At 37.5% G+C, this 13114-nt stretch overlaps 1 protein-coding gene across 7 annotated transcripts in view; it reads left to right on the forward strand.

Moving 5' to 3' along the window:
- The window catches only part of RAF1 (Raf-1 proto-oncogene, serine/threonine kinase), an 84041-nt gene that overhangs the window by 22063 nt on the left and 48864 nt on the right, over positions 1 to 13114 (forward strand). The window contains exons 2-3 of one of the 7 annotated variants that reach the window (XM_080814760.1): positions 793 to 964; positions 1599 to 1691. The exons of the other annotated variants lie outside the window; for them this stretch is intronic. The gene's annotated coding sequence lies outside the window, so the exon portion shown is untranslated. The remainder of the gene's footprint in view (positions 1 to 792; positions 965 to 1598; positions 1692 to 13114) is intronic. 7 annotated transcript variants of the gene reach the window in all.

Genomic DNA, 13114 nt, shown 5'->3' on the forward strand with positions numbered 1-13114 from the left:
GCTCAGGGCCTAACTCATGGTAGTTGCTTGGAAGATGCTGGGTTTTGTTTTTCTTTATCTGTCAAGTCTTTTTTATTATGTCTCATATTTTACTTTTTGGAAATTTTATTTCCCTGGTCCTCATAACAGATGTGTTCCAGAGAAGCAACTGAATAAGAAAACTTCTGGTATCATGACCCCTGCCTGCTCAATAGAGCTTTTTCTTTCTAGGGTCATCCTCTGAGATTTGCTAGAAAACAGAGCCACAAGGGCTTAAGAAGACCTATGTTACTTGCTTGATTTATCATGGGTGGGTGTTGTATGAACAGTGTTAATGTTTGAGAAGCTTGAAGTATTACCTGAATTTTGGTTGTACCATTTTTTAAGATTTTATTCATTTATTTGAGAGAGAGAGAGCATACATGTGCAAGCATGAGGAGGGGGAGGGGCTGAAGGAGAGGGAGAAGCAGACTCCCCACTGAGCAGGGATCCCGAGATCATAACCTGAGCACACGTGCTTAACCAACTGAGCCACCCAGGTGCCCCTTGGTTGTACCATTTAAGAATATGCCCAGTAGACCAATTTGAGGATTTTTCTCTAAATTCCCTCCTTTAATCCCTTGATTTCGATAATTGTTACCCATAAACTACTGAAGTAGACACTTACTTATTTCTGTAATCCCCCCAGCCCATGGTAACTATCCCATATTTTTCTCTGAGGAACTGTCAACCCTTATTCCCTATTATATAGCCATTCAGTTTTTTTTGTTGTTGTTCTTTTGTTTTTGTTTTTTTGTTTTTTTTTTTTTAAAGATTTATTCATTTGAGAGTGTGTGCACATGAGTGAGAAGAGGAGCAGAGGGAGAGAATCTCAAGGCAGACTCCCTGCTGAGCCTGGTGAGGGACTCATCTCATGACCCATGGGATCGTCACCTGAGCTGAAACCAGGAGTCAGATGGATGCTTTAACTTACTGAGACACTCAGGTACCCCACAGCCATTCAGCTTTAATGACATTGACCTCATCCTTAGCTTTAGGGGAGAGTTTGATTAGCTTAAAGCAGTCAGTAAAGCCCAACCATTTGGACATAATGATTTGCTCACAGTGACTCACTGAAGGTCAATGAGATGTGAAGTCATGTTTGGGGGTTCCTTATTCCAGAGATCTTCCTTGAGAAATGCTATTTACCCCCTAGACTGAGGTGAGAATGCATGTAGCTCTCAGGATCTACTTGTAGACACTAGTACTTAAGGCTTAGGATTGGGGATTGCTAGCCTTAGAACAAAACCAACACCAAGGAAGGCAGAAGAAAGCAGAAGAAACCACATCTTTAGTGGTATCATTGGACCAAGCTTTCCTGAAGCTGTTCTATCTTTGGTCTTGTTAGTTAAATGACCCAGTGAGTTATTTTTATTTATGCTGTTTGAGTTGGGTTTTCTGTTACTTGCAACCTCAAAACTTTTAAATAATAGTACCCAGCTTATCACTAAACCACCTATAATTCACTTCAAATATCTGGGAGCCTGTACTTAGGAAAATCAGTTCAAAGAGTAAACTGCTAGGTGAATTAAATTTGTCAGCAAGTACTGGTTGAGTTGCTCATCCATTCATTTATTCAGGGTATGTTGGAGCACCTGCTCTGCCAGACCCCATGCAAGGTGAAGGAGCTGAAGATTGGTTCCTGCCCTCAGGGAACTTACAGTTTAGAGGAGGCAAGTAATAGTTAATTAAGTAATAGTCAAGTAATAGTTAAGTGTCTTTCTTCTTGAAATAAGCTTTCCCCCACCATTGTTTCAGTTGCCTTTGTTTCAGAATGTACTGCTCTGTCTCATTTGTATCTCTTTATTATAATATTTCTACCTTACAGTAGAGTATATAGTTTTACTATAGTTAAATAATATGTATGTATCTCCCACCTCATTTGTTAGTCTCTATAGACGTATAATCGGTAAATATACTTGAGCTGTTAAAAACTGTGTTACTGGTATATAAGATAGCAAGTCAGAAATGAGCAAAGGAAGAGCTGTTCAGAGGGTTTCTAATTGCTGCTGCTACTTTTCCTAGTGGTACTCGTTTCCTTATGGATCATGCATTGCTTTCAAGTGTCTATAGCAGCTAAGGATGTGCCCCAGAAAGATGTAAATGTGCACATGCGCAAGATTCTATATTCAGTTTCTGGGAGTTCTTGAATTCACTAAAACTCCCAGAGATTGTACTCTCAGAAGTTAAAACTCTCAGAGGTCTCAAGTTAACCTCCATACCTGCCACTAAATGATGCTCTAGTTTTTAAGCTTGCTAGTGAGCATAATAAACCACCCCAAACTAAGTAAGGTCAGCTTCCCTGAAAAATTTGTAATATAAGAGGTGCACACTTTTTGCTTACTTTCAGAGTGCTATGTACTAGATGCTAATTTACTGGGTACTTTACATACTTTATCTTATTCTTCACTGTGATTTGGTACTGTTTGTATTAATACTGTTTTAATTTTATAGCTGAGGAACCTGAGACCCAGGTAGTTTAAAATAAGTTGCCCAAGTTTAGATAAGCCTGTAGTGAAGTTGGATTTCAAACCCAGTACCTTTCCTCTTTCCACTAACTGTTCTGCTTCTTAAGTAATTGATAGAAAGTGCTTAGTTTCGTCCCAGAATGTAGGAAGCAGTCAAATTGTTGCTGCTTGTTATTCATTTATTTAGCAGATTTTTTTTTTTTTTTTTTTTACTTCTTAAGGATAGGAATGTTTTTTTTCTTAGGACTGTTAGATGCAAGGAACAGTATCCTTTTCAAACCAGATTAAATATAATAGTGAATTTTGTAGGTGGATACTGTGGTTTGGGGCAAGAAAAGTTGCAGAATGTATGAGTAGAGTCAGGAAATAGCTCAGTATATAATTGATTTTATTTTGGGGGTGTATTAACAGAGTTGTGTAACCATCACCACAGTCAGATTTAGAACATTTCCATCACCCCCATAAAGAAACCCCTTAGCTATAACCCTCCAAACCTCTATCTCCCCAGCCCTAATCTACTTCTTGTCTTAATGTGCTTATCTGTTCTGAACTTTTATATGAATGGAATCATGTAGTATGGATTTTTATGATCGACTTACATCATCATCCGTGTTGAGGCATGTATCAGTATTTCATTACTTTTAATGATTAAGTAATATTGCATCACTTGGATATCCCTTCCTCTGTTGATTGGGTGTTTTTTGCTATTAGGAACAATGCTGCTAAGGTTCTCATAACCTACTAGTGCAACCTAAAAGCCTATAATTCTAGTCTGTAGGAAAGAGAGAAGCCTGATGTTTTTTATTGCTCTGGGCAGTCTTTTGGAAGAGAAAAGAATAATTTTTATTAGGTTTATTTGGAAATATTGGAAGTAACAGGTGGATACTTAAAAAAAATTTTTTTTAAGCATTTGGAGTCCCCAGGGATTGCAAGATTCTAAGCTAGGAGTAGAACTTATATAGTCCTATCCACCTCAATTATAAGATGAAACCACAAAGTCCAGAGAGGTATATGGGTTTCCCCAGTGCCTCTAAATTTAGCATCTTTGATTTTAATTTTTTTTGATAAGTAATAATCAACATGCTATTAATTACAGTAGATTTAGGCAACTGTTAACATTCTTTTTTTTTAACTTTTTTATGGTAAAATATATGTAACATAAATTTACTGCCTTAATTATTTTTATGTGTATAGTTCAGTGACATTAAGTACATACATACTCTGCAACCATCCACCACTGTCTATTTCCAGAACTTTTTCATCATTGCAGACTGAAACTCTGCATTCATTGAACTCCCCAGTACTACCTACCCTTGCTGCCCCTGGCAACTACATTCTTTTTATTTCTATGAATTTGACTAGGTATGTAATATAAGTGGGATCATACAATATTTATTTTTATTTTATTTATTACCATGAATTTTTTATTATATTATTAATGTGGGGTTTGAACCCATGACCCTGAGATCAAGAGTTGCATGTATTAGTACTTCATAATTTTATTTTTCCATTTATGAGTCTGTGAACACTTGAATTGTTTTTTGTTTTGTTTTGATCACTTGAATTGTTTCCAGCTTTGGCTTTTAGGAATAATGTTGTTATGAACATGGGTGTGTGTATATTTTTTTTGAGGCCCTGCTTTTAATTGTTGTGATTCTGTTCAGAAGTAGACTTGTTGAATCATAGAGTAATTCTATTTTTAATTTTTTGAGGAACTGCCATACTGTTTCCCTTAGTGGCTGTGAATTTTACATTCCTACCAGCAAGTGCTGCATAGAGGGTTCCAAGCCCTCCACACCCTTGCCAAGACTTCTTTTTTTCTGTCTTTCTGGGTAATAGCTATTCTAATTGGTGTGAAGTGGTATCTTGTGGTTTTGATTTGCATTTCTCTAATAATTAGTGATGTTGAGCATCTTTTTATATTCTTTTTGGCTGTTTCCGTATCTTCTTTGATAAAATGTCTATTCAGATTCTTTGCCAGATTTTTAAATTTGGTTGTCTTTTAAATTATTGATTGTAGGAATTCTATATTCTCTAGAATATTCATATTATATGTGCAAATCCCTTGTCAGATATATTATTTGCAAATATCTCCTCCCATTCTTAGGGTTGTCTTTCACTTTCTTTATGGTGTCTTTTGAAGCACAGAAGTTTTTAATTTTGATGAAGTCCAGTTTATTTTTTCTTTTGTTGCTTGTGGTTTTGGTAGTATATCTTAAGAAGCCACTGTCAAATCCAAGATCATGAAGATTTACTCCCATGTTTCTTCCTAAGTGTTTTATAGTTTCAGAGTTTTAGCTCTTACATTTAGGTCTTGAACCATTGGGTTAATTTTTGTATATGCTGTGAAGTAGGGGCCTACCTTTATTCTTTCGCAGGTGGATATCCAGTTGCTGCGACATTGAGTTATTTGGCACCTTTCTCAGTTCTGTTCCACTTATCTGTATGTCTATTCTATGACAACACCACACTTGATTATGGTAGCTTTGTAATGAGTTTTGAAATTGAAGTGTGACTCCTTTAACTTTGTTCTTCTTTTTCAGGATGGTTTTGGCTATCCTGGGTCCCTTGAGTTTCCATTTGAATTTTAGGGTCAGCTTGTCAATTTTTTTTTTTTTTTTTTAAGATTTTATTATCTTAACAGAGACAGTGAGAGAGAGGGAACACAAGCAGGAGGAGGGGCAGTGGCAGGGGGAGAAGCAGGCCTTTCCCTGAGCAGGGAACTGGATGTGGGGCTCTGTCCCAGGACCCTGGGATCATGACTGCAACCGAAGGCTAAGCGCTTAACGACTGAGCCACCCAGGTGCTTCAGCTTGTCAGTTTTTATGAAGAAGTGTATTCTGGTAGGAATTGTGTTGAATCTGTAGATAAGTTTGGAGAATATTGCCATCTCAGTAGTAAACTGGCTTTACTGTTATGGACCTACATGGGCCAACTGAGTTTACATGTTTTCATTTCAAAGGACCATTCTGTCTAGTCTCTCAATTTCATATCAAGTCCCAGCTTGGATCCTTGCTGCATTCAGTTGTAGTGGGACCTAGAGGGACAGAATCATGAATATGAAAATATAAACATAGCTGCTCTGGGTTTATTCCTGTGGGTGAAGGAAGGAAGTTCTCAAAAGAGGAGTGTGGGTTTGAGAAACAGCATAGAGTTGTCCAGCACAGTTTTCACTAATGGAGGCAGTAATTCAGGGTAGAAAGGCTCTGGCACACTTGGAAAGTATAGTAGAATAGAGCCTTGCAGTACATCCATGGTTGAGGCAGGAGGAACAATAGAAGTCAGCAAAACAGATAGCTCTTAAGAGAGAGAATTGGAGACAGAAGAAACCCCTGGAAGTGCAGTATAGTGGAAGTCTGTCTATGTCTTTAAATTTTCTTTCTTTCTTTCTTCATTGAAGTATAATTGGCACACAATGTTACATTATTTTCTGGTGTATAACATAGTGATAATACTTCATGCTATGTTCACCACAAGTGTAGCTACCATCTATCTCCATACAATGCTATTATAATACCATTGACTATATTCCCTATGCTACACCTTTTATCCTCGTGACTTATTCATTCCATAACTGGAATGAAAGTCTCTTCAGGAGGAAAACAGAAGGAGCATTAGGCTGAGAAAAGCTCTAGATTTCATTGCTAGGATTTTATTGATGACCAGACTTGCTTAAAACCCTGACCGATAAGTAACGGCAAAGTACAAGCTCATTTATTTAAAGAACATATTGCCTGTTTTAGACAAAAATGTTCAACATAACTACCCATCAGAGAAATGCAAACCTAAACCACAGTGAGAGGGGTGCCTGGTGGCTTGGTTTGTTAAGTGTCTGCCTTCAGCTTAGGTTATGATCCCAGGACCCTGGAATTGAGTCCCGTGTTGGTCTCTCTGCTCAGCGGGACTCTTGGTTCTCCCTCTTCCTCTGCCCCTACCATCTGGGCTCATGTGTGTGCATGTGCGCGGCTTGCGCTCTTTTCTTAACTTTCTCTCAAATGAATAAATAAAATCTTTCAAAAAAAAAAAAACACCTCACTGTGAGATTATCACCTCATAGCTGTCAGAATGGCTGTTATCAAAAAGACATGATTTGAGGTGCCTCGTGGCTCAGTCGTTAAGTGTCTGCCTTCAGCTCAGGTCATGATCCCAGGATTCTGAGATCAAGCTCCACGTTGGGTTCCCTGCTCAGTGGGAAGCCTGCTTTTCTCCCTCTCTCACTCCCTCTGCTTGTGTTCCCTCTCTCGCTGTGCCTCTCTGTCAAATAAATAAAATCTTAAAAAAAGACGTGATTTAACAAGTGCAGGTGAGGATGTGGAGAAAAGGGAGCCCTCATACTTTATTGGTGGGAATGTAAATTGGAATAGCCACTATGGAAAGTAGTATGGAGGTTCTTTAGAAAATTAAAGATAGAACTACTAAATGATTCAGCATTACCACTTCTGGGTATTTATGGGAAGAAAATGAAAACACTAATTTGGAAAGATAGGTACCCATATGTTCATTGCAGCATTATTTACACAATAGCCAAGATAATGGAAGCAACCTAAGTGTCCATCAGTAGATGAATAGATAAGGAAGATGTGGCATGTGCATGTGCGCCCACACACAGAGGTATTATATTACTCAGCCATAAAAAGGAGTGAAATGTTGCCATTTGTGTAACATGGATGGACCTAAAGGGTATTATGATAAGTAAAATAGGGAAAGACAAATACCATATGATTTCACTTACATGTGGAATCTAAAAAGCAAAACAAATGAATAAACAGAAATAGATTCATAAATATAAAGAACAAACTGATGGTTTCTGGAGGGGAGAAGAGTGGGGGAATGGACCAAATAGATGAAAGGGATTAAGGGGTACAAACTTCCAGTTATAAATAAGACATGGGATGTAATGTATAGTATAGGGAATATAGTCAGTAATATTGTAAAAACTATGGATGGTGACAGACTGTAAATAATCTTACACAGTGATCATTTCATAATGTATATAAATTATGAATTACTATGTTGTATACCTGAAATTAATATGGTATTTCAAATATACTTCAATAAACAAAAAATATATTGCCTTTGCTAGACTAGTGTTTTACTAATTTTAGTTATTCCTGTACTACCTTCCTTTTCCTAGAACAGAGAATCATCTATAGTATTACTTAATATTTTATTTTAAATAGCTCATGTTTAAAAATTAAGTACATTTATAGTACATTTCTTTTTTTTTAAGATTTTTTTTATTTGATAGACATAGATCACAAGTAGGGAGAGAGGCAGGCAGAGAGAGAGAGAGAGAGAGAGAGAGGGGAGAAGGAGGAAACAGGCTCTCCACTGAGCAGAGCGCCTGATGCCGGGCTTGATCCCAGGACCCTGAGATCATGACCTGAGCCGAAAGCAGAGGCTTTAACCCACTGAGCCACCCAGGCGCCCCAGTACATTTATTTCTTAAAGGGAACTTTAAAACACTACCATATATAGAAAACCCATATAGGCATTCCTGCCACAATGTGATAAATGTTCCTGAAAATCCATACATTTTGTCAAATCATATACCAAAAATAACAGGGCTTGTAGGTAAAATGAGGACACATCACCTAACATCTATTCAATTTAAGACTCCTAATATAAATGTAAATTCTAACAAATATTAGCATAGTTCAAAAAAACAGTTTAAATTCTTAATAAACATATACCATAGTAAATATAGTATTTTTTTTTAAAGAATTTTAACTTAAAAAGGTGAAAGTAGTTTGGCGCAGTTGAGTTACAGAGTTAAGGGTTGAATGATACCATCCTGAGTAAAGAGGCTAAGAAGGTGGAAGTTTCTTTGCTGGAGATGTAGTGATGCATTGAGGGTGAATGGATGTGACTCAGTGTCGCATATTGATTTCTTTTCACAAAAATGGGGAGAAATGTGTTAAAAGCACTTTTCCAAATACATAGTCAAAATGAAGCCAGAAGAAGCTGCTAGGAGAATAAGAATCACACATAGTACTAGATTAAAGAAACAACAGTGTTAATTTTTAGTTAGATAGATGATCTGTCAGTGGCTTTGAGTTGGAAATCTTTTTTAAATTCTTTTTTATTAAAAAAATTAGGAAGTGTTAAAGAAGTATTAAAGATACCAAACTGAGACTTTTTCCTTATCATGATCTTTATCTGTTCTGTCATGTCCACAAGTTTCCTAAAATAATTTTATAAACTGTGAACAATAATATAGGCCATGCTTTGGGAAACCCTATGCTGTTAAGACCCTTTTATTCATGTTGTTCAACTACCTAGAGTATCTTAAGACCCAGCACAGGTCTCACTACCTCCTCCATAAGAGTGTTCTTAGGGGCACCTGGGTGGCTCAGTCGTTGAGCGGCTGCCTTTGGTTCAGATCATGATCCCAGGGTCCTGGGATGGAGTCCCGCATCAGGCTCCCTGCTCAGCAGAGAGCGTGCTTCTCCCTCTCCTTCTGCCTGCTGCTCTGCCTACTTGTGCTCTCTATCTCTCTAATAAATAAATAAAATCTTAAAAAAAAAAAAAGTGTGCTTAAAGGGATATAGGATCATGTAAAACTTTAAAAATGTGAACTTTCCCCCTACTTTTTCTCTGTCAATTCTCTGAAGAAAAGAAAAAAAGCCATCATATGGTTGAGAGCTATTGGTGGTTGTTTGAGCTTGCTAATTATGTAATTATGGCTTCTTCTTCTTCTTCTTTTTTTTTTTTTTAAAGATTTTATTTATTTAAGAGAGAGTGAGTGAGTTTGGGGTGGGGGTAAGGGCAGGGCGAGAGGGAAAGACAAATAACCTGCTGAGCAGGGAGCCTGACAAGGGTGGGGGGGCCTCCGTTTCAAGACCCTGAGATCATGACCTGAGCTGAAGGCAGATGCTTAACTGACTGAGCTATTCAGGTGCCCCGTAATTATGGCTTCTTGTCCCTGATACACAATTGTTATCTAGGGATTTCCTCCTCCACTGACCTCCTGGGGATTCCATTTCCTTTGTGGATGCCATTTCCTAGATCTCAACTTTTTCTCTTTGTTGATTTACTATTACTTATCTAACAAATTCCTTGAGAAAAGGATCATGAAGAGTAAACATTTTGTAATTTTGAATATCTGAAAATAGCTTTCTTTTATTGATAGTTTGGCTGGTTATTTTAACTTAGAGATAATTTTCCTTTAGAATTTAGAAGGCTTTGTTACATTATGTCTTCCAGTGTTGGGAAATTTGAAGCCATTCTTTTCTTCCTTTTTAAAAAGCTTTTAGGGCACCTGGGTGGCTCAGTAAGTTAAGTGTCTGCCTTCCGCTCAGGTCAGGATCCCAGGGTCCTGGGATCGAGTCTCACATTAGGCTCCCAGGCTTGGTGGGGAGTCTGTTCCTCCATCTGCCCCTCTCAACTCTTTATGTGCACATGCACACATTCTTCTCTCTCTCTCTTTCTCTCTCGCAAAAATAAACACAATTAAAAAAAAATAAGTAAAAGATTTTTTAAGTAATCTCTACACCCAGCATGGGGCTTGAAACCCATGACCCCAAGATCAAGAGACATGTGTTCCACTGATTGAGTCAGCTAGGCTCCCCTGAAGCCATTCTTATTCCTGATCCTTAGTATTTTTTTTCTGTAGAAGTTCATAGGATCTTCTGGTCTCCCATTGTAAAATTTAATGTGCAAGGCATTTGATCAGCTCAATTTTGATAACTCCAGTTAATCTGATAGCTTAAGTCATTTAGTTGTGGGTTTTTTCTCTGTTGTGTTTTGGTCTTTTTCATACATGTTAGAGGCTTTCCTGAAATGTCTGGTAATCTTTAGTAGTCTGTATTTTTATTTTTAAAAGGATAGGATTAAACAGCTGATTGAAATCTTTGAGGGCAGTGGGTTATGCGTGTTGTCTTTGAGTTTCATTGTAAAGTAGGGGAACTCATTTCAGTTTCATTGGACCTTGTTGCCCAGCTATGGAGGAAGCTGTTGGTCTCTGTATTGAGTTAGCATTGTTTTCAGAATGGCATGCATGGGGCACCTGGGTGGCTCAGTGGGTTAAGCCTCTGCCTTCGGCTCAGGTCATGATCTCAGGGTCCTGGGATTGAGCCCCGCATCGGGCTCTCTGCTTAGTGGGGAGCCTGCTTCTCCCTCTCTTTGCCTGCCTCTCTGTCTACTTGTGATTTCTCTCTCTGTCAAATAAAAATTTAAAAAAAAATTGCTTTAAAAAAAAAAAAAAGAATGGCATGCATGCTTTCACCTGTACCCGGCATCTCCCACTCTAGAGAACTTCCCTTTTACCTTTTCCAGGAATAAACCCGTCTTATTAGAAGGGTTTCAGAGAGCTCTTTGGGGACTAGGCTATTGAGTTCTACTTTTCTTTGAAGGAGTATGAAAAAGTACGAAATAATCTCACTCAACACTTGTTGATGGAAAGCTGACCTAGTATGAAATTCTTACAAATATTTCACCTACTGATACTGGTTTTATCAATCTTTATCTTTACCCTTTCTAAACTTTTAGAAGCTTTTGTCACTTCTAAGAAGTTGATGTAGCATCACAACTCTCCTTTTCCGGGTTAAACCTCCCCTGACGAAAAAAAAGTTGATACGACAAAATAGTGGCCAATTCCTTTAGAAAATAAACTTAGCTTAAAAACAAAGTCACTCAAGGCCAGTTTTAAAATACTAAAAATATGACAGTAGCAGCACTCATACGTCATTCTTTTTTACTTAGTAATTCCATTCCTGGGGTGTTAGACAAAATACCTATATATGTGAAAGTGTTTATTTCAAGTTCACAGTTAGGACAAATAAGGTACACTATTGTTTGTAAGATGGGCTCTGTTTTCAGAGATTTTAAAATTTGAAAAAATATGTGACTTAAGAATAGTAAGAATTACATCCAACACAATGGAGTATCATTACAGATATGATTATCAAATATTTAAAATTAGATTGGAAAGAGAATAACGTAGCACAGGATTTGGATAAAAAATGCAGTTGTGCATATATATGGACAAAGATTAAGGCCATTACTAGCTCCAAGGCACTATTGCTAAATAGTAAAAGGTCCATAGCTCATATAGCAGGGCTGCCTCCTCTGTATGAATAAGGAGAATCCCTTTCCTCTAGGCTGATGCTATCTGAATACCAGGCACATTGCTTAGCAAGTGAAGCATGGGCTGAATTTCTGCCCTCTCTCATTTCCTATGGTGTGTATCCTTAGGTAAGGCAGAAGCTTTATCATTTACTATGTGCAAGGCACAGTGTTAAGTGCTTTCATAACAACTCATTGAAGTAAGTATTATTATCTTCTTTTACAGTTAATTCTTCAGCTCAAGCATCTTCTGATCTCCATAATTATGAACCTACTGCTTGTGTAGTTAATTCGCAGTGTAGCAGCTGGAGTAGTTGTTTAACACCTAAGGCAGACGGTGTGCCTTCTCTGTTCAGAACCTTTCAGTGGCTTTGCATTTCACCCAGTAAAAATAAAGTCCTTACAGAGACCTATAAGGTAGTATGTTATCTGCATTGTCCCCCATCCCTTCAACTGTACTTTGACTTCACTGAATTTTAGGATATCTTTGCTGTTCTTTGTACACAGGACACTCCTGCTTTACGGTTTTCTCTGGCTGTTCCCTGTACCCTGAATGTTCTTCCAGCTGTCTGCAAATCAAACTCCCTGACTTCCAAGTCTTGGCTTAGCTGTTACCTCCTCATTGAGGCCTACTCTGACCATTATAAATTGCAGCTTGCCTCTATTCCCCCAGCAGTGATTATAACCCACTATTATATTATCTAATTTATTTTACTATGTGTCTCTCTGATGGATGATATACTTCTAATACCAGGGATCTTTGTCACTCATTCACTGAGTTAACCTCAGCTACTAGAGAAGCACCTGGTATGTAGTGGGTGTTCAGTAATGTTTATTGCATGAATGGTTGAGTGAAAATGGTGTGGGAGAAGTTAAGCATTTTGACAAAGTCCACACAGCTAATAAAAGGTGGGAGGTAGATTTTGAACTGATATTTATGTATTGTGTTTCTACTCTTAGAAGATAATATCCAAAGAATGTGTTAGGATGAGTAAGATTATGGAAAACTTTTATCTTCCCTGTCCAAATTTAATTTTTATTGTAAAAATAAAGATAAGTTACCAGAGTAGAAGGAAAAAGCCAGCTATCAGGAAGCTAGAGCAGGCAGCCACAAGGTTGAAATCTGGCACCTCATCTGAGGAAGAGCTTGTCTGACAAATGAACTGATCTTATCTGCCTTAAGAACAAAGAATGATGGTGTGATAAAGTCCTGGTAAACGTTGTGAGTTTGACCTTAGATATTTTCTGAATACTCTTGGCTCTCTCTGTAACCTTAGACAATTTCATTTAACCTTTTTGGTCCTTCAAAATCAGGATAATAGTTTCTCTCAGAGTTGTTGGGAGGATTAAATGATATGGGATGTAAAGAACTGATACTTACTACGTACATATTGAAATGTAAAGAGCTACATATTATACATAATGCTGTATGTTCTTAATAGTGTTGTACACACTGAAATGTAAAGAACTCAATAGCTATTAACCAGTATCATCATTATCTTTATTGCTGCTGCTTATTTGCTATAGAATTTTTAGAAATTTTAGAAATATTTGATGTGTGT

The sequence above is a fragment of the Martes martes genome (genome assembly GCF_963455335.1).
Source record: "Martes martes genome assembly, chromosome: 1".
Classification (NCBI taxonomy): domain Eukaryota; kingdom Metazoa; phylum Chordata; class Mammalia; order Carnivora; family Mustelidae; genus Martes; species Martes martes.